The following is a 21,598-nucleotide window of genomic DNA, read 5'->3' as shown; positions in this document are numbered from 1 at the left end:
ACAAAAGGGAACAGGACAAAATCTTTATCTATTTAAAACTGAGTGTATAAATTCACAAACTGTGACAAAAATTGAGTCATGCTATATATTACATTTCAGCAAATTGCTGAGTTTTGCTTGGTAGTCTTAGACTAAATCTCTCCCGAAACTGCCAAGCCAACATGTGTACCTATATCAATCCCATTCTTTTTAGCATATTATTTCTATTGAATGGATAGGGATATTTTCAAGTTTCTGATACTAAAAAATATTACAATGAGCATCTTTAGATATATTTTTAAACTTTTTATATTTTTATTTCTGTAGAATGGCTTTTTAAAAGAAAAATTGCTGAGTAGATTATTCTTATAGATATTGCCAAATTGCCCCTTGGAGCGGTATTTATCATGTTTCACTAAGGGCGTCAAGACCCCTCTCGAAGGCCCTGGAAGGTGTCGCCCTTTATGAACATATATTTTTGTAAAACTTGTAAAAGTATATTGTAATGGAAATTAGTTAAGACTGCAGCCTCTTTTTCCTCCAGTTTTCCCTCAGATACATCATATATGTCTTGGAGTAACTGTATCTAATTTTGTGTTGAGAATGTCTATTCTCTCTCTTAAAAAAAAGACCCTTGTGTTCTTCTTAAGAAACTCGTGTAAGTTTCAAACTTCACAAAACCTGGATCCGCCTCTGCTGGTCTTCTGAAAGTTAATTTATGCTCCCAACCGAAGCAGAAGAGAGAGTGGGTGAATTGTCTAGAATTATATTGTGCCCATTGCTTCTTCCCCAGCAGCAATAAAGCATCAGATTTCATTATCAGCGTGGATTCAAAGAAACTTGATCTAACTCGACTGGGTTGAAGCTACTGAAAACCTACTGTGGAGGGAATATTTAACTATAATTGCGGACGGGGCCTTAACCTCTCGGTTGGTCCCATGGTGTAATGGTCAGCACTCTGGACTTTGAATCCAGCAATCCGAGTTCGAATCTCGGTGGGACCTCTCAGGGGAACATTTTATAGTTCGCGTCGGAACTGGAGAAAAAGTGTTCGCCTGCTTTACACAAATGTGGTCGTACTGGATTCTCCTACTCTGTTCGAATCAAAGTACCGAATACTTCGCTTGGGAAGTAACAGATTCTTTAAAATCAAGCTTTCCAAGCTCATAAAGTTCAACAGCAGGGAGGCTGAGTAGAAATGGTTTCGATTCCCAGTAACCTCACGAACTTCTCAAGGGCCGCGCGGACCGGCTCCAGCAGTGCCAATTCTTTGATGCAGACAGCATCTCAAAATCTCCGAGGTACGAAGGCCTCCTCGCCGCCGCGCGAGCTCCTAAGCCGAAAACCCCGCGTACCAAGGAGCTGAGCCTCGGCCTGGAGCGCGCTTTCTTCGCTGTGACACCCATGCCCAGGGTCACTTCTTATTCCCTCTTCCCTTTCCCATTTCACCCAGACAATTCACTCTCGTCTGTCTTCTCTCATTCCTTCTCGTTCTCATCATCCACCCCAAATGCAAAGCCCGATGGGAAACTCCTCGAAAACTTGCAGCCGCGGAGAGCGCGGTCCCTGCAGTCCAAGCAGAAAAACTCACCTCCTGACCGGTCGCTGGCTTCACTGCGCCGGGAGCAGGCGTTCCCGATTCATTACAAAACGCCCGCATTTGAAGAGAGTAAAGTGCACAGAAAGTGTTGCACGCGGTGGAGGGGCCCGGAGAGGAGCGTAAATTCGGGTGAGAGAGACTGCAGGTGAGTGGAACGCCCTTTGCCTTCGCGTACTCCGCGTGTCTTCCCTCTTCCGCTTATTGGACCCGCAGGAAATGGAGCGAAGCTCTGATCCAGACCTCTTCGGAAAGTGCCAAACACCTGCAGCCGAAGCACCCAGGAAACAGTTTCCTCGAGCAGAGGCTCAGAGACAAGAAATGTCCCCCTGAAAAAGTACTCCGGGTGTAGACCGGAATCAAGTTGGAGATAAAGCTAATCAAACTTGGAAAGACCGGTTAGCTCTAGGAAGACACTTACTGTGCCGTTAGAGACAGAAAGGTGGGCATGTGGGAAGAAAGATTTCCTTCAGCTGGACCGGACCTAAATTAGGAGAAGACAGGTGTCTATGTTCTATAGAAATTAACCTCTTCTATGTCATAAGAGGCAACCTTTAAATCCAGTGATCTGTTTTCAGGTTCCTTCTTGCTTCGACATTTTAATGTTCTCATATGTTGCAAACTACCACACAATTGCACTCATTTCACACTCTAGCAAAATAATGCTCAAAATTCTCCAAACTAGGCTTCAAAGGTAGGTGAACCAAGAACTTCCAGATGTTCAAGCTAGATTTAGAAAAGGCAGAGGAACCAGAGATCAAATTGCCAACCTCTTTTGGATCACCGAAAAGCAAGAGAATTCCAGAAAAGCATCTAATTCTGCTTCATTGACTACACTAAAGCCTTTGACTGTGTAGATCACAACAAACTGTGGCAAATTCTTCAAGAGATGGGAATACCAGGCCACCTTACCTGCCTCCTGAAAAATCGGTATGCGGATCAAGAAGCAACAGTTAGAACTGGACATGGAACAATAGACTGGTTCCAAATAGGGAAAGGAATGGGTCAAGGCTGTATATTGTCATCCTGCTTATTTAACTTCTAGGCAGAGTACATCATGAGAAATGCTGGGCTGGATGAAGCCCAAGCTGGAATGAGGTTTGCCAGGAGAAGTATCCGTAACCTCAGATATGCAGATGATACCACCCTTATGGCAGAAAGTGAAGAGGAACTAAAGAGCCTGTTGATAAAGGTGAAAGAGGAGAGTGGAAACATTGGCTTAAAACTCAACATTCAAAAAACTAAGATCATGGCATCTGGTCCCATCACCTCATGGCAAATAGATGCGGAGACAGTGGAAACAATGACAGACTTTATTTTCTTGGGCTCCAAAATCACTGCAGATAGTGACTGCAGCCATGAAATTAAAAAATGCCCCTTGGAAGAAAAGCTATGACCAACATAGACAGCCTATTAAAAAGCAGAGGCATTACTTTGCCAACAAAGGCCCATCTAGTCAAAGCTGTGGTTTTTCCAGTAGTCATGTATGGATGTGAAAGTTGGACCATAAAGAAGGATGAGTGCTGAAGAAGTGATGCTTTTGAACTATGGTATTGGAAAAGACTCTTAAAGGCCCTTGGACTGCAAGGAGATCAAATCAGTCAATCCTAAAGGAAATCAATCCTGAACATTCATTGGAAGGACTGATGCTGAAGCCGAAACTCCAATACCTTGGCCACCTGATGCAAAGATCTGACTCATTAGAAAAGGCCCTAATGCTGGGAAGATTGAAGGCAAGAGGAGAAGGGGACGACAGAGGACAAGATGGTTGGACAGTATCATCAACTCAATGCACATGAGTTTAAGCAAGCTCCAGGAGATGGTGAAGGACAGAGAATCCCGGCATGCTGCAGTCTACAGGGTTGCAAAGAGTCAGACATGACTGAGTACCTGAACAACAATATGTAACAAAAAATTCAAATCAAGTCCTACTCTCACCAATTACAATAACTCACTGAACTATAAATATTTCATTGACTCTTTATGAATTACTGTTGGTTATGCAAGACTCTGTAACAAATTAAGGTTACTAAGTTTATGAAAACAGATTCTTTTGTTTCCCACTATGGACACTTGACTGTACCTCCACTTATATGATCTGTGATGATGCTAATTACAGGGGGAAATAACATTTCTGCTTGGGGTGTGCCTTAGCAGGCATGCTCCTGTTTTCTTTCCACCTTGTTGATGCTAACATGATCAAAAGTACCCCCCTAAAATATTCTCTCTCTTCTGAATTAGCCTGGTAGCCTTCCCCATGTAGGAAGTTTCTAACTGCAGCCCCTCCAGCCTCTCCCATTTCTAGCCTGTGGTTCTCAGACATCTACAGCAGTGACATAGTAACCCAAATAGACACCTTCCTGGAAATGACATAACAAAAGGGAGAACCACTTCATCTCAAACACTGACAGAATTTAATGATGTAATCATTATGGCCATATCTAGCGTCTAGGACCCATTTGTTGTAGCTCAAATTCATTAACTCACATGTCATTCAAAGTCTGTAAACTACAAGTAATGAAAAATACCTGGCTGGAGGACCCAGACTCGAGAGAAAGCCAATTAACAGCTGCTATAGGGAGGCAGAATCAGTAACAGATACACAATAGACTGGGAGAACACATGGATACTTCTGCGGGAATCTTACCTTCAGGAAGCTGAAGGAATCCCTGTGGATATTAACAAGAACTACCTACTTGACCAAAATTGTGTCAAGCTTCTCTGAGACCTCTTACAAACCATCCTTGGCCTTCCCAGCATTTGGGCAAGAATCTTGCTTAGCCAGTTTATCTAGAATCCCCCTCAGCATCCTTGATATCCAATCAAGCTCCCCTTCTCCACTCTTGATATTTAATCAAATTCTTTTTAGTAATTTTCCACCTAATGACTTCTTACTCTGCCCCTTCGGCTATAAATCCTCAGCTGCCTCTCTTGTATTCTAGATTGAGTTCAATCTTCCCTACTGCAACAGCCTTAAATAAAGTCTTCCTTGCCCATCTTCCTTCCTTCCTTAACTTCATCCAGTGCAATTTTTCTTTGACAGTTGCCTCAAAGAACTTATAGACATATCCTAGGAAAACTGCTCTTTCAGAAAAAAGATTTAATTCAGGATTTGAGAATACAATCAACATAGAGAATGTGTCCTATGTAGAGGACTGAATGGATTAAAGAGCCAGTTTCCTGAGGATATGAAACAAAATTTTTACTTTTTCCAAGATATGAGAATGTGACTGGGAACACTGATGGCAAGAGCAGCTTTCCTCGGTTGAATATTTACAGAAATAAAGAGAATTCTGGCTGATTGAATGTAATACATATATACCTCAACCAGATACGAGGCTTTAAGATCAACATGAAAAACATCTGGGTGCTTTATTAAATTACAGATTCCAGAACACATTCTCTGACATCATAATTTAATAGGTCAAGAGTGAAGCCCAGAATTCTTCATTCGCTACACACACTTGAAGCAGCCTAGAAATCATACTTCAAATTGTTTTCACCTTAAAAAAAATCAAAATTCAAATTAATTAAAGCAAAGAATATTCTATTTTTAAAAGTATAACAAATATTTTGTTGTAATGAGAGAAATAAAAATTAAATTATACTGCAATATCACTTCCACCTACTAAAATGACAGAGAAGCCAAAGTTGGCAACATCGCATATTGGGGAGGGTGAGGGGAGCAAGGACCTCAGACATTACTGTCTGGAGTGGAGATTAATAAAATTCCTTTAAAGGGCAATTTGGAAGTATGTGTAAATATTTCAAAAGCATATATGCTAGGGCATATAATATGCCTTTTTTAAAATTTAATCTTACAGTGTTACAAATACACACATTCAATTTTACATATATATAAGAATAATATAAATATCTATAAATAATATTATATATTATTATATATAAATGTACAAAGTTATTCATTTTAGCACAGCTTATAAAAACAAAAGATGGGGATGGGGAACCTAAATGTCCAATAGAGGTCTGGTTAAGTAATATATAGTAACCCATATGTTGAAATACCATACATCCTTGGAAAAGAATAAACTGTCACTTTTTGTGATGATATGGAAACCTCTCCAAGATACATTGATTAAGGGAAAGAGGAAAGGCTCAGACTAGTGTGCATAGTATGTTATCATTTGTGTTATCTGAGATAAAAAGCTATATTTATTTCATGTGGTATATATTCATATATGCTTAATATGATTCTGCTGCTGCTGCTGCTAAGTTGCTTCAGTCGTGTCCAACTCTGTGTGACCCCAGAGATGGCAGCCCACCAGGCTCCTCCGTTCCTGGGATTCTCCAGGCAAGAATACTGGAGTAGGTTGCCATTTCCTTCTCCAATGATTGAGAGTGAAAAGTGAAAGCAAAGTTGCTCAGTTGTGTCCGACTTCGCGATCCCATGGACTATGCAGCCCACCAGGCTCCTCCATCCATGGGATTTTCCAAGCAAGAATACTGGAGTGGGGTGCCATTGCCTTCTCCGAATATGATTCTGGAAGAGATAAAATGGCTATTTGTGGGGAATGTAATTAGGTGGTTGGAAAATAAGAATGGATGCAAAATTTTGCTGTATAGATTTACATATATGTATACCTTATATATTTATAAATATTTTAATAATTCTAAGTTAAACTGTATTTCATATATAAAATTAAATATAATGATTTTATAAAATAATATTTTATATATGTATAAAAATACTTTCCCCCAAAGTTATGACAAGGTGGAGATGGAGATCACAAGAGAAACTGCACAATACTGACTTTCTTCTCTGTTTTGCTAATGGAGGAATCCTTGGATCTAACAGGAAATATTCTACTGGATGTATTTTCAGTTTTGTCTCTAAGCAGGTGCCTGCTCTTTTCATTAAAGCAAGAGATCCTTAGTAATGGTTAAGTAGTCTGTTGGGGAGGGAGACAGTTTAAATTAGCAAACTTTGTGAAATAGTGCAGTACAGCTAAAAATAGGCTGAAAATTTCCTACAAGAACAACATATAATAATTTATTGTGTATACTTCTGTGGATGATTTTAGGCAATGTTTTTCTATATCCCTCAGTTAGCTGCTGCTGCTGCTAAGTCGCTTCAGTTGTGTCCGACTTTGTGCGACCCCATAGACGGCAGCCCACCAGGTTCCACTGTCCCTGGGATTCACCAGGCAAGAACACTGGAGTGGGTTGCCATTTCCTTCTCCAATGCATGAAAGTGAAAAATGAGAGTGAAGTCTCTCAGTCATGTCCAACTCTTTGCGACCCCATGGACTGCAGCCTACCAGGCTCCTCCGTCCATGGGATTTTCCAGGCAAGAGTACTGGAGTGGGGTGCCATTGCCTTCTCCTCAGTTAGCTACTCTTCCTCAAAAAAGTCCCTTGAGGAAGTTGCCATTTCGGGTGATGCCAAACACCATTCACATGGCAACTAGAAAGCTACTTACACGTTACACTGTTCTCACACAGCAGCTGTTCTAAAGGGACCAAAGAAGTCCAAAGAGAGCCTCACGACGAGGGTGGGATTCGAACCCACGCGTGCAGAGCACAATGGATTAGCAGTCCATCACCTTAACCACTCGGCCACCTCGTCTATTGATAATAGAGTAAAAAAATCATGCCTTCATCACTACAGTTCTATTCTGGAGCACTGTATCAAATTGCCTTTTTTTTTTTTTTCTTTCTCTTGGTTTAATCCTGACTCAATTCGTGTGATCAGATTTTTAAGAAACATTTCACAGCAACCATAAAATTGAAAATGACACTTAGAGTGGTCCAGTTACTTGGTATTACAAAATGACCAGGTAAAACCAGTACACTTCAGTGCTTAAACACCTAGATCCTTGTTGAACACAGGAACAAATGAACATAGCCAGGATTTCAACCCTGATTTGTTGTTATGGCTCCAGTCATCTGCCATGTTTTCTCCCAGAGACTAGGGTCCCTCGGCCGCTGGACTCTGAAGTGGAAGGGCCGAATTACCTACATCCTGATTAGAACATGTCCCAGGATACCTGTTTTCTGGGAAAGAACTCGAAACAATAAAGTTTGTCTCTGTGATTCTTTTTTTCCTCTTAGAAACAGTTTATTTCCATCAACCAGATTCCCATTTTGCAAGTTCTACAAGAACAACTTAGGACCACTCGGTGGTGGTTCCTACCCATTCCGTGGCCTGGGCAGTGGGGGCTGCAGACCAGTCTTCACTGGATGGCTGAGCACTCCAGTCTTCAGTGGGGAACTGCTGAATGGGCACGGAAGGCACCTGCACGCCTTCGGACCAGTCTGCCACCTCAGGCTGGGCAGCCGTGAACTCTGGAGCTGGAGCGGTCCATTCACCCTGAAACTCCTCCTTGGTCACAGCCTTCTCAGCTGCTGCCTGCTCTTCCTTATCAATTTCCTCAGGATCTCTGTAGAAGTAGAGGTCCGGCATGACCTCCCACGGGTGTTCTCGGGAGACAGTGCCACGCATGCGCAGGACTTCCCAGGCGAGCATCCACATCAGACCCACTGAGTCTGATGTGGGGACCCACTGAGTGGGCTCCCTTGTTGTTGCACGAGATGGCGATGTCCACGTAGCGCAGAGGAGAGTCCGTGTTGCACAGAGCAATGGTTGGCAGGTTAATAGAGGGGCTGGTGGTCAGCCCTGGGATCAGTGACCACCAGAAGCCTTGGCTCCCTGAAGGCTGCCTGGATCTGGTTAGTGAAGGTTCCTGGAGTGAAGCGGCCAGCGATAGGAGTGGCTCCAGTGGCAGCAGCAAACTTCAGCACAGCTCACTGGTCAGTATTCCTAGAGGATATGACACTGACATCAGCCAGGTTTTCAATGGGGACAATGGCCCGAGCGGCCAACAGAAGCTTCTCCCAGGTCCTCTTCAGATTTATGATGTAGATGCCATCACTTTTCCTTTTGTAGATGTACTGTTCCATTTGGAAGTCAAGGTTGATGCCACCTAAGTGGGTTCCTGCTGCAAGGAATTTGAGGACATCCTCCTCCTTCATTTGCAGGACATCGAGGGCTCCGGACATTGTGAAAGCTTCCCTTTAAGTTACAATGGGAATTCAGGACAACGCCGTATGTACCCCTCTCTGGGTAGCGACGAAAGCTGTCTCTGTGATTCTTATGTTTGCTTCTGAAATACGCTGGACTGCTAAAAAGTCGCCTTCATTTCTGCCTCGTTACCTTCTCTGGGGCTTGGCTTTCATCAGTCTGTGACATACAGCAACCAGTGAAAAGATGGTTGGACAAAAGTAGAAAAACACAAGCGTCCTGCTGGGCCGTCTTGGTTATAGAGTAGATTGGAGTCTTAGAGTGTGCAATTGATTGCGGCTGCCACAAACACCGAGAAGGGCCAGGAAGGGAAATCCTTGCTCCTGTAGGAGCCAGGACGCCTGCCTACTGGTTGTGGTTCTGTCCCACACACCATGCGGCCTTGTGCAGGCCACTTCACCAGTTCCATACCCACTCTCTCTGTCTCACCTCCACAATTCTCCTCTTTCTCCCGCAGGAGGAAGTTGAACTTGACAACTTCAAGTAAACCAAGTATCAAGAAATGCTTCCACTCATTAGGATTCATCTTCTTTCCTATATTTAGTGCAGAATTTTGGAGATAAATTTGAAAAGACTCTGACATGCCAAAATGCTGTAGCTCTTCCTTCTCATGAAATCTCTGCTTTGGATCTTAACTTGTGGCAAGGGTTACCCTCTTCTTTCCTTCTCATGTCCCTTTACTGAATTTCATAGAATCTTCAACATACAACATATTCTGAACAAAACTACAGGTTTTGGCCCATAAGGAGAAAGTCAGTTTCAGCTCCTCCACTTCTCTGCTCTTCTGATACTAAATATTCACCCCCACAGTTGTATTTCTGTTGCTACCTGGTTTCAGGATAACCTCTCCTCTGCTGATCCAGGTCAGCTTTCTGCAGTTCTTGCTCTCAAAGTCTCCAGCCCTCAGCCACTCTAGGTAAGACTCCCACATCTAGAGCTCTATGACTAATCACCCTAACCTGCTCCCCACGCAAAAGCCAATAAAGAGGCAAGGTTGGAGGAAAGGAAAGTTTTGGACGCCAGCAAACAGTGGGGTATGGTCTCCTGCTCAAAGGCCAACTCCACCACTCACAACCGGTGGGCAAGAGCTTTTATAGACAGAGGGAAGGGGCTACATGCAGAAACAGCACAGTCAGCTCTGACAGTCATCTTGGAATTGGTCATCAGTGGTTTGATCAGCGTCATCTTGATTGTTTTAAGTACAATTGATGTTTAGTTCTAGGGCCAGTTTGTTCCCATTTCCTTGAAGCCAATTCTTGGAACTCTGGAAGCTTATGTCATGACTATAGTCTGGTCATCATGTAGTTAACCTCTCCACCTATTGGGGGTTTCAGTATCTACTAGACAGCTCACAGGACGTGGCTTAGAATATTATCTATAGCCCTTGAGAAGGAACTAGGAGTGCTGTTGCTCAGTCTTGTCTGACTCTTTGCAACCCCATGGACTGTAACCTCCTCTGTCCATAGAATTCTCCAGGCAAAAATACTGGGGTAGGTTGCCATTCCCTTCTCCCCAGGATCTTCCTGACCCAGGGATTAAGGCCCTTTTAATGACTAGATAATTATTATTTAGTCTTGTTGGACTCTTTCCCTTTGTTTCTGCCTTTTTTTCACTTCTCTGAACTTAATCTTTGGCTAAAGATTTTCCAAAGACAAAAGGCAGGCAGAGGACATGGGGGACAAAGACTATAGGGTCTTGTTCTATTTCAAAGATGTATTGCAGCTTACTTTCAAATGGGAGAGAGAGGAAGAAAATGATAAATCAAATGGGGTAAAACAGCAATAGTCACTAACTCTGGATAAAAGGTATATGGTTATTTGGGGGGTATTGTTTCTTTCTTTCTTTTTTTTTTTTTCAAAAATTTAATTAGTTTGAAATTGTTTCAGAGGGAGAGAGAAGAGAGACTGCGCTGGCCGTGCCAGAGAAATCGAAGTCTGTGAATTGGGGCCGGGCTCACTCTTTAAAATATAGGAGACTCTCCCCTTTCCTAAATCATCCGAGGTACTAATAATTCTTGATAGCTCCCTGATTCCTGAAGGACTGGTCGCGGATAAACAGAAGCCAGTCCTGCCTTGCCTGCTTACCTTTTGTTCTAAGCAAAAGCCCAGCCCAGCCCAGCCCACCCTCGGCCAAGCTCGGCAAAGCAGGAGAACGCCAGAGATTTGCACGAGGTAAATGTTGCTCCTTTGGATGACCTGGGCGCCTACGTGATGCCAGGCACCCAAGCTCATGCTTCCAGTTAGTCCTAAGCGATCCGTCCAGGACACCGTGAGCTCTCTGGGATGTTCCCTGCCATCACCACGAAACGCGGGGGATTTTATATATATATATATATATATATATATATATATATATATATATATAATATATATATATATATATATTTGGCTTCCGGAAACGCGGATGATTTGAGGGTCATTGTTCCAAGGAAGGTGGTGCTGGCCGCCGGAGCTGGAGCTCAGCAGATCCGGACCCGCTTTGACTCCATCTCTGCTGCCTACTCCTCAGCGGGTACCCCGGCTGCCCAGGTACCTGCTTCGGTCTTCTGAAGCCTTGCAAGTGGAAAGGGCAGGAATGGAGGTTGGAGAGTAACAGATAACAGATGGTGTCTTTTCAGCCTCCTTCCTTTAGAATTTCATTCTGTTGTTTTCCTCTGAGGCCGCTGCGCAGTCAATTTCGCAAATGGGCATTTCCTAGGCAATATACTACATCTTTGAGAAGCAAAGGAATAATGATTATAAATCACGAAAGGAATCCAGGGAAAGCTGTTCGCAGCTGGGGGTGTAGCTCAGTGGTAGAGCGCGTGCTTAGCATGTACGAGGTCCCGGGTTCAATCCCCGGCACCTCCACCAGTTTTGAGGGAGATGTAGTTGTTATCAAGCCGCTTTTACTCTCGTCTCACCCTTTAACACCGGGTATCTTCTTTCATTCCGTTTTCTATCTGTATTGCCTTTGTGGTATCCAATTTCCGCCCCGAGACTACTACTACCACCAGAAATGTCCAAGCGTTTTTGAAAGATAATTGGCCTAATTTCTTTGGAATCCAAGTTGAAAGCAGAACAGAAGAAAGCAGAAAGATCAACAAGAGACTCACTTTCATTCACGTTCTCCTGAATTCACTGTCATTCACTTTCTCCTGAATTCTGAAGCGTTCTTAGAGCAGAACACACACTGGAGGTGGAATAGTAGAAAAATATCATTTATTTCTTCCTAATGAGCATCTGGACCCCCCCCCTCCCCCCGCTTTCTTTCTTCTCTTGAATCACTTGATGTGGAAGCAGTGGTCCTCAGTTATAACTGCAGGGTTCTATGCATAGGGAAACAATAAAGTGTTGTCTGTCATCCTATGTGGTGCCTTCCAAGCCTAGACTGAATGACAGATTGAATGGAGACTGGCTGCTTCAATGAATTCAGGCCATTGCCACTTTGCTAAGATTGAGAGTGTGAGAGGTCAAGCATCTAAATATCTCCTGTTGAAAAAAATTCAATCAAAATAAATGACATGGGCTCATTTCAGAAATAAATTTGAGTGAAACATATTTCACTTCTACTTTCACAACACAAACAAATATCCCACTGTGTGTCTTAACCAACCTAATAATCAGGGCTGATTTGCTTAGACCAGACCTAGTCTGAAATACTGGCTGAATATATGAGAGGCAAACAACAACAACAAAAAAATCAGTTGTCCCTTTTAAACGTGTTAATTTCTAGGAATTAGTTTTTATTCTTGAAAATAATTCCATACAATTTTTTTAGTAAGTTTTTATGATCTGTATCACCTATTTAAGTCTTTTCAGGTATATTTGTGGTCACATAGATTTAAGTTTTTCCAAGGATATCTACTGCCTGTACTATTTTAATGTGGTAATGGAGGTACTAATCAAGGCATTTAGCATAAAACAGTAATTAGAGGAGTAACTAGTAGATAGGAGGGGATAAAGCTCTCTGTTAGGATTATATACCTAAAAACAACTCCTCAAAACAGAAAAGCTACTACAAATGGACAATTTAGTAAAGAACCTAGTTGCAAAATAATACACATACTAGTGTTCTTAGATCCAGGCTTTAGAGGATTTTGGTTTTTGATTCATTGTTTTGAAAGCTGACAAATGAAGGAAAAGAATCAAGTATTTATACCACCTCTCTTATCTGGAGTGTACTTCAGGATAAGCATACAGTTGATGAGGGAAACTTTTTCTCTGTAGAATAATCACTGCTAATACATGCAGAAGGAATTATAAAATTAGATTCAACATTTTGCAACTGATATTGCTTTACTGTATCTAGGTCACAATCATCAATGGCTGCTACAACCATGAGATAAAACTGGATGAGGGAGCTCTAGAATGCATGGAACAGGCTGACATACCTGAAAGCAATGATCAATTTCTCATCACTAAAAGTGAGACCAGTACACATCATATGCCTCTTTCTCTAAAAAATATTTGTATTATTTATTTGTTAAAAAAAGTCCAAAATTGAAAATTAAAAATTTAGTTCTCAATATATATTTATGCTTTATATTTTATATGAAATACATTTTAATTTTTATTTTCATCAAAGACTGGCTTGTATTTCTTTTTTAAAAAATTTTAATTGTGATAATTGGCATAAAACACGATATTAGTTTTGGTTGTATATGGCTTCTGTTTCTTGAAAATCACTGTCAAGTATAGTTTTCTTTTAGCTTCATTGAGGTATAATTGACAAATTGTAATTATACAATTACAAATTGTAAAGTTGTAAAATATATTTAAAGTGTAAAACCTGATGATATACATAGAATTTTCTTAATAGGGAAGAGAGAAGTTTTGCATTGTTATTATTTCTTATAAAATTTGATCATGTCGGTAATCACTGTGGAAGAGTGGAATAAAAATGCATCATAAAAACGTAACAATGACTTTTGGTCTACTAATGACAACCAGAGTGGAGCAAATACGGAAGGCTAGTTTATGAATGTAGCTTTTTTTCCTTCAAAACCAGCTTCCATAATTGAAAAAGTGTTCTAACCTCCCTTGAGAATTCTCTCTGCCTGTGCTAATGTCTTTTCTATGGTATCTATTACTTAAAAGCAACTGTTCTTGATATATTGGAGCTACAATCCTTATTAAGCAGGGGTGGAGGGGCTTTGAGTAATACTTTCCCCGTAACTCAATACACTTAACTTTAAAAGAGTCCATTATTTATGCTTCAGCATTAAACTTTTTAAGGATTAAAGGGTGAGAAATCAGCTGAAACCGTAGTTCAGCTAAAGTGGAGATGCCGGGGATCGAACCCGGGACCTCATACATGCAAAGCATGCGCTCTACCACTGAGCTACATCCCCACAACTGAAGAAAAGTTTTTCCTTTGTTGACCAATAGTGAATACGGTTTACGCTAGACGTTCTGTGTGCTCCTTCAACCTACACTTGTAGAAACATAATCAGGTAGATTTAAAAAATACTTATTAAATAATACTATCCATAGATTCTTTGTACTTTCCCTTTATATTCTTCGAATTTATCACGACTAATCACGTAGATTTGTTATTTGACTAGATGTTTCCTTCTCTAGCAAGATAGCTTCAATAGGGCAGAGCCTGTACTGTTCTCTCTCGTAACTCTGTATCAAGCCCTTAGCATAGAGCCTTGCAGATAGCGGCCACTCAATAAAGAGCTGAGAGAAATAAATTACAGGCATATTCTGTTCAGGATGTATGTTACAGAACAGAGAATCTTCCAGTGAAGTGTGTATGGGAGAGGAGGATTCACAAATATATATACAAATGATTTCAGTATGACAAGTCCTCTGGCAAGGAAATGCTTATGTAACTAATGGCAGCACAAAGTATACCACATTCTTGGCCGGAAATTGATGGCTTCAGGAGTCTTGAAAGACAAGACTTGGCCAAGAGTTGTACTTGAGGATCAATTTGGCCTTGCAGGATAAGTGGCTGTTCTCACATTTCCACCATAGTTCTAGGCACTAGTGGAGCATGAAGGCCAAAGTGCCCAGCAGCAATTTGCTCAGGCTTGTGGTGGGACTATGTCGGCCAACAGACCTAAGGCAAGAGTTGCAGGTCTGAGATGCATTAGTTGATTTTATTGAATTTACCCTTGGCAAACAGCCACAGAAAAATGAGATCCAGTTTGTCAATGGATGGGACAGCCCCAGCCTCTCAGTGACACTGAGATATGGATAGTGGACAAGGTACTGACACAGTGTATTTGATAATTCTGCTGGAGACTGGATGGGTTAGATCTAACACTGTGGACTTCCAAGCTTCAGAACTGCCTCTCTCTGGTGCAAATGATCACTGCGCTTGTTGGAGCAAATCGTTGAGCATTTTTCAGAATTGTTCACAGTCACACCTGCCAAAATCTGTCCTCCTGTTTTTCATCAACAAAAACATAGTACTTGCTCTCTTTCAGAGGTTTACTTTCAGCATTCAGAGCGCATATTAGGCAGACGAACATTCCTTGCCAGGCCTGTCTACGAATTGGCTTAGGTTGCTCCATTGACTTTCTGGTGTTACTCCTAGCATTTGGAACTAGGTCACATCTCCAACTGTGCCCTTCCTGCCTCTCAACCCTGCTCTTTCCTGCCTTGACTACTGTGCAGGGCATGGGCACACCTCCTCAGCTTCCATCCCACTCTTTCCTCTTGTTGCAAGTTCCTCGGCTTCACCTGGTTTACCTCCCCATGGAGGCCGCTTCTCTACCATTGGAACCAGTCTTGTTCTGTCCCAGTCAAGGTGTTCCTGGGGCCTCTGGAGCACTGGAAATCTCCTGGGAAATACCCAGTGCAGTGATAGTGCCCTACCTCTTCCCCAAATTCCTCTGGGTCCAGCTGTGTTGGCAAGAAGGGAGGGTAGGATAACCTACACTCTCCAAGACCTTGGGAAGGTCCCAAGCAATGTGTTCACATTGTACATTTGAAAAATTTGCATCCATGAGATTTTGCCATAGTCAAGGGAGACTGATGCACCGGCTGCCACATCCAAAGAGGCAGCAGGCGTGCAAATGATCCACTTCCCACCCAGGTAAGCACTGAGGAAATTGTGTGTTGGATGTATCTCAGGAAGTGTGTCAGGGCCCCAGTATGGAAAGAATGGACACATTGGTGGCTCTTATTCCAATCCGTGGAGAATGGTGGTGCCAGGCCATTTTTAGTGGTAGAGTGATTTTTCTGGTGAATTACAATAAGGAACAAGCCGCAGATGTGATAACTATTACACTATTGCCTAACAGTCAATGTTCCCAAATTCTTAGAGGACTATCCTCCCAGACTTGAGCAGCGCCAGGTCTAAATGCCTAAAGGATTCCACCTGCAGACTGCATTGACTAGCTTAGAAGATGCTAACCTTTGTGCTTTTGAATCCAGTTTGTGATGAGTATCAGGGATTCCAATTACTCCCCACAAAAGAGGAATTCTTTGTAATTTTGGTCAAAAACTGAGTGATTTAGACCATTTCTCTTGTTTCTGATCTATTGGAGGCTGAATAGTTAAGTGAAGTGTTGTTGAGGTCCCTTCCTTCTTTCTTTCCTTCGTCCCTTGTTTCGATCGGTAGTAGAGCTTGTTCTCATGTGTGAGATTTGGGTTCAATCTCTGGTGTGTCCAGGTGTGTCCCATTGCAAAATAGCCTTTACCTGTAGATGTGTTTTATTTAGGCTTTTTGCTTTTGTTAACCTATTCTTACTCATCTTATCTTTCTTTCTCCTTCTCTTCCTATAGCTGGTGGCTATATTCTCTAATGTTCAGAGGCTTTCAAATATCAAGAGAAATTTTCTGCTGTTTGTAATTAGTATACAACTCATTCAGTTTTAAAAATTAATACTTCTATTCACATACTATTTTCACAATATATGAGAAGCTAAGTTAAAAAATTTAGATACCCCATACACATTTAAACATTTAGCATCAAGCTATAAAAATTCATGCCTAATATGTTAAATTATTTTATCTGTAAATGTTTTTAAATTTTTTCTCTCATTTTATTACAATGAAGTTTAACAGTACAGAAAAGTTACATGATCTTTGTGGATTTATTTTATCTTTAAATGTTGGAAACATCTTACTACCGTGTTATTGTCATAGTATAGTAATGAAGCATTCATCAATACCTCACAACAGTGCTTCTCAAACTTTAGCATAGATCAAAATCACCTCTAGGGTTTTTAACATAGATTATTAACTCTGGACCCACATTCCCAGAGTTCCTGACTCATGGGTCTGTGGTGGGTCTTAGAATTTGTATTCTTAGCAGGATCCCAGAAGATACTGATGCTGCTGGTCCAAAGACTACACTTTGAGAAACACTGTCTCACATTGCAATCTGTTTCTAAAGTGTTGTAGCCTAGATTTACATTTGAATCTTCAGCATCTCTCTTACGATTTTTTATTTCACAGGATATAAGTAGGTTTCCTCACCCAATCTACTAAGTAGGATTTTCCTTCTTGGACCAGGCTGAGATTTATATGCGTACCGACTGTGTATAATTCCAAGCCTAGAACCTGAGATTGAAAGCAGCCTTCAGGGTGGCTGTCTCACAGTTCTTCCCCAGATTACAGTTTGGCTTTGTACTTTGTTGTGTTGTTGCTATTTAGTCGCTAAGTCATGTCTGACTCTTTTACAATCCCATGTAGCCCTCCAGGCTCCTCTGCCATGGGATTTCCCAGTAGTGGGCTGCTATTTCCTTTTCCTTTGTACTACAGCAAGAAATGTCCCAGTGCTTTGCTGTAGTCATCTATGGTTCTTTTTTTTTTTTTTTAATATCAGTCTTTCCAAAAGGCCCTTGACCTGAGTGACTTTTATGCATGGTCCTGCTGGGGTAAAAGCCAATTTTACAGTTGCTTGTTTTAAACTGGGCCTTGTCAGGTTCAAGAGAATCTGCAGGCTTTAATGACACTGATTTACATAAAACATCTTTCCGACATTTAAGTCCTCTAAAATACTTGCACAACAACGTAAAATACACATGTATTTTTTTAATGCGGAAAGTTGACCGCATATGTTCATAAAGAAAAGTACCTGGGAGCCACACCACACTTACGGGTTTGGGGGTGTAGCTCAGTGGTAGAGCGCCTGCTTTGCATGCATGAGGCCCCGGGTTCAATCCCCGGCATCTCCAGTCTGTTACTGAGTATTCACTCTGTGGTGTTTTTACACGCTGGATAAACAGACAAAGTCGTTCTTCGCACTTTGGATATTTCTGAGCAATTTAAAGTCTAAGTATTACTCTGCTGAAAAAAATATACCTTGCTTCGACCGCCAAAGTCCCATAAGACTGATCCTATAACTTTCTTTTGGAGGAGGTGAGAAGTGGGAGGGGTCAGAGAGCAAATCAGCCTGAGACAAAGACTAGGTTGGTTTCCACTCCTGTCTTTTTTTCCCAAAAAACTCTTTGACCTTTGTCACAAGAGCTTCTGTCTTAGTAGGTCATAAACAAACATTTTATTTCTCATTCCATTTTAAAAGAGATCATAAAAGTACACTACTGGTATCAGTTCAGTTTAGTCGCTCAGTCGTGTCCGACTCTTTGGGACCCCATGGGACTGCAGCACCCTAGGCTTCCTTGTCCATCACCATCTCCTGGAGCTTGCTCGAACTCATGTCCATTGAGTCGGTGATGCCATCCAACCATCTCATCCTCTGTCCTCCCCTTCTCCTCCCACCTTCAATCTTTCCCATCATCAGGGTCTTTTCAAAAAAGTCAGTTCTTCACATCAGGTGGCCAAAGTATTAACATTTCAGCTTCAACATCAGTCCTTCCAATGAATATTCAGGGTTGGTTTCCTTTAGGATTGACTGGTTGGATCTCCTTGCAGTCCAAGGGACTCTCAAGAATCTCCTCCAATACCACAGTTCAAAAGCATCAATTCTTCGCTGCTCAGCTTCCTTTATAGTCCAACTCTCACATCCATACATGACTACTGGAAAAACAACAACTTTGACTAGACAGACCTTTGTTGGCAAAATAATGTCTCTGGTTTTTAATATGCTGTCTAGACTGGTCATAACTTTTCTTCCAAGGAACAAGAGTCTTTTAATTTCATGGCTGCAGTCACCATCTGCAGTGATTTTGAAGCCCACGGCCCCCTCTGCCCCCCAAAAAAGCCTGTCAGTGTTTCCACTGTTTCCCCATCTATTTGCCATGAAGTGATGGGACCAGATGCCATGATCTTAGTTTTCTGAATGTTGAGTTTTAAGCCAACTGTTTCACTCTCTTCTTTCATTTTCATTAAGAGGCTCTTTAGTTCTTCTATGAATGAAGCAGGGCAAAGGCTAATAGAGTTTTGCCGAGAAAATGCACTGGTCATAGCAAACACGGTCTTCCAACAACACAAGAGAAGACTCTACACATGGACATCACCAGATGGTCAATACTGAAATCAGATTGATTATATTCTTTACAGCCAAAGATGGAGAAGCTCTATACAGTCAGCAAAAACAAACCGGGAGCTGACTGTGGCTCAGATCATGAACTCCTTATTGCCAAATTCAGACTTAAACTGGAGAAAGTAGGGAAAACCACTAGACCCATTCAGGTATGACCTAAATCAAATCCCTTACGATTATACAGTCGAAGTGAGAAATAGATTCAAGAGATTAGATCTGATAGAGTTCCTGAAGAACTATGGACAGAGGTTTGTGACATTGTACAAGAGACAGGGATCAAAACCATCTCAAGAAAAAGAAATGCAAAAAGGCAAAATGGTTGTCTGAGGAGGCCTTACAAATAGCTGTGAAAAGAAGAGAAGCAAAAGGCAAAGGAGAAAAGGAAAGATATACCCATTTGAATGCAGAGTTCCAAAGAATAGCAACAAGAGATAAGAAAGCCTTCCTTTGATCAATGCAAAGAAATAGAGGAAAACAACAGAATGGGAAAAACTAGAGATCTCTTCAAGAAAATGGGAGATACCAAGGGAACATTTCATGCAAAAATCAGCACAATAAAGTACAGAAATAGTATGGACCTAACAGAAGCAGAAGATATTAAGAAGAGGTGACAAGAATACACAGAAGAACTATACAAAAAAGATCTTCATGACCCAAATAATCATGATGGTGTGATCACTCACCTAGAGCCAGACATCCTGGAATGAGAAGTCAAGGGGGCCTTAGGAAGCATCACTATGAACAAACTAGTGGAGGTCATGGAATTCCAGTTGAGCTATTTTATCTCCTAAAAGATGATGCTGTGAAAGTGCTGCACTCAATATGTCAGCAAATTTGGAAAACTCAGCAGCGGTCACAGGACTGGAAAAGGTCAGTTTTCATGCCAATCCCAAAGAAAGGCAATGTCAAAGAACGCTCAAATTACCACACAATTGCACTCATCTCACACACTAGCAAAGCAATCCTCAAAATTCTCCAAGCTAGGCTTCAACAGTACGTGAACCATGAACTTCCAGATGTTCAAGCTGGATTTAGAAAAGGCAGAGGAGCCAGAGATCAAATTGCCAATATCTGTTGGATCATAGAAAAACCAAGAGAGTTCTAGAAAAACATCTACTTCTGCTTTATTGACTATGCCAAAGCCTTTGTGTGGATGACAACAAACTATGGAAAATTCTTCAAGACATGTGAATACCAGACCACCTGACCTGCCTCCTGAGAAATCTGTATGCGGGTCAGGAAGCAACAGTTAGAACTGCACCTGGGACAACAGACTGGTTCCAAATCAGGAAAGAAGTATGTCAAGGCTGTATATTGTCACCCTGCTTATTTAACTTCAATGCAAAGTACATCATGAGAAACACCGGGCTGGAAGAAGCACAAGCTGGAATCAAGATTGCTGGGAGGAATATCAATAACCTCAGATATGCAGATAACACCACCCTTATGGCAGAAAGAAAGAACTAAAGAACGCCTAAGTAGTAGATCCATAGGATAGACCATTAGTAGAGAGCCTGAGAGTCATTGAGAATACAAGTGCAATGAGAATCGGTTGTGGAAATAAAAAGTTCCAATCAGTGAAGTTGATCTACCTTTAAAGATGGTATCAGACTAAAAATTCTTTTTGATTGTTAAAACTAAGGGTTCAATTTTTGAGATGAAAAACCAACAGGCCCCGCTGGGATTCGAACCCAGGATCTCCTGTTTACGAGACAGGCGCTTTAGCCAACTAAGCCACAGAGCCAGCTATTTGATAGCTCCAGCTTCCTTTCTGATCAAATGCTACTCAATTAGGTGAAGAGCTGTGTTAATTAAAGTTACTACACACGCCGTGGATAGAAGAGACGGGCGGCTCCATGAAGTCGCAGAGTCAGACACGACTGAGCGACTGAGCACACACCCACACTGCTCACTCTCTTCTCGAATAAATAGACCTTATAGAACAGACAGAACCGCGATGAAGACTCCTGGAACTTAAGCAACAAAACACTTACTTGCTCTCGCACCGTAACGGAGAAAATGTACTGAGAACAACCATGGAATGGGAAAGAGTGGATACGAGCTGATTATTCTTTGTGCAGGAAGGGGCTTCTGTAAGTGAGGCCAGAGACGCTCTTATATTTCACCGGATTGTAGTAACTTAGAATCCTCAAGTGAGTGAAAGTAGAGTGAAAGGCTCTTCTAGCAAAACAGGTCAGTTAGAACTTCAGTCCAATTGATGCCATTCCTGGTTGTTAGGAGATGGCACACTTGCGCACTGAAAAGCAAAACAAACAACCCCAAACTTCAAACACATTCAGACTCTGCTAACAGCTGCCAGCTTGTGCTCGCTCTTGCTTCGGGAAGCAGGAGACTGTCAGCATGGAGGTGGTTAGGTCAGAGCTCACTTAACGGTTTTCTGATTCAAATCCCAGGAGCCTTTGCCAGCCGGAGGCTGGGGAATGGCCTCCTTTCCTGCAGCTCCTAGAAGGCGCACAGACGGAAAATACTACTGGCTTGGCTTTGGGAGGCATCAGACTCTTTCTTCTCTATATTGCCTTCTTCAAATGGATGTTCTTTAGTATTAGTGTTTTCCACATGGACCCTCAACTTGTA

The 21,598-nt window shown here is 41.8% G+C and overlaps 6 non-coding genes and 1 pseudogene across 6 annotated transcripts; 3 read left to right on the top strand and 4 right to left on the bottom strand.

Annotated features, from left to right (window-relative positions):
* Nucleotides 1-911: 911 nt before the first annotated feature.
* TRNAQ-UUG (transfer RNA glutamine (anticodon UUG)) lies at nt 912-983 on the top strand. Its single transcript has one exon. It is a non-coding gene; the product is annotated as a tRNA-Gln (tRNA).
* A 6,097-nt stretch (nt 984-7,080) lies between these two features.
* Nucleotides 7,081-7,162, bottom strand: TRNAS-GCU (transfer RNA serine (anticodon GCU)). Its single transcript has one exon. It is a non-coding gene; the product is annotated as a tRNA-Ser (tRNA).
* A 537-nt stretch (nt 7,163-7,699) lies between these two features.
* Nucleotides 7,700-8,658, bottom strand: LOC138425022 (small ribosomal subunit protein uS2 pseudogene; annotated as a pseudogene).
* Nucleotides 8,659-11,394: 2,736 nt separating this feature from the next.
* On the top strand, nt 11,395-11,466 carry TRNAA-AGC (transfer RNA alanine (anticodon AGC)). The gene has a single exon. It is a non-coding gene; the product is annotated as a tRNA-Ala (tRNA).
* Nucleotides 11,467-13,877: 2,411 nt separating this feature from the next.
* TRNAA-UGC (transfer RNA alanine (anticodon UGC)) lies at nt 13,878-13,949 on the bottom strand. The gene has a single exon. It is a non-coding gene; the product is annotated as a tRNA-Ala (tRNA).
* Nucleotides 13,950-17,663: 3,714 nt separating this feature from the next.
* On the top strand, nt 17,664-17,735 carry TRNAA-UGC (transfer RNA alanine (anticodon UGC)). Its single transcript has one exon. It is a non-coding gene; the product is annotated as a tRNA-Ala (tRNA).
* Nucleotides 17,736-20,673: 2,938 nt separating this feature from the next.
* Nucleotides 20,674-20,747, bottom strand: TRNAT-CGU (transfer RNA threonine (anticodon CGU)). The gene has a single exon. It is a non-coding gene; the product is annotated as a tRNA-Thr (tRNA).
* Between the last annotated feature and the right edge of the window lie 851 nt (nt 20,748-21,598).

The sequence above is a fragment of the Ovis canadensis genome, chromosome 20 (assembly GCF_042477335.2).
Source record: "Ovis canadensis isolate MfBH-ARS-UI-01 breed Bighorn chromosome 20, ARS-UI_OviCan_v2, whole genome shotgun sequence".
NCBI classification, from domain to species: domain Eukaryota; kingdom Metazoa; phylum Chordata; class Mammalia; order Artiodactyla; family Bovidae; genus Ovis; species Ovis canadensis.
The sequence above is the reverse complement of the archived record's forward strand: the minus strand, read 5'-3'. Positions and strand labels throughout refer to the sequence as shown.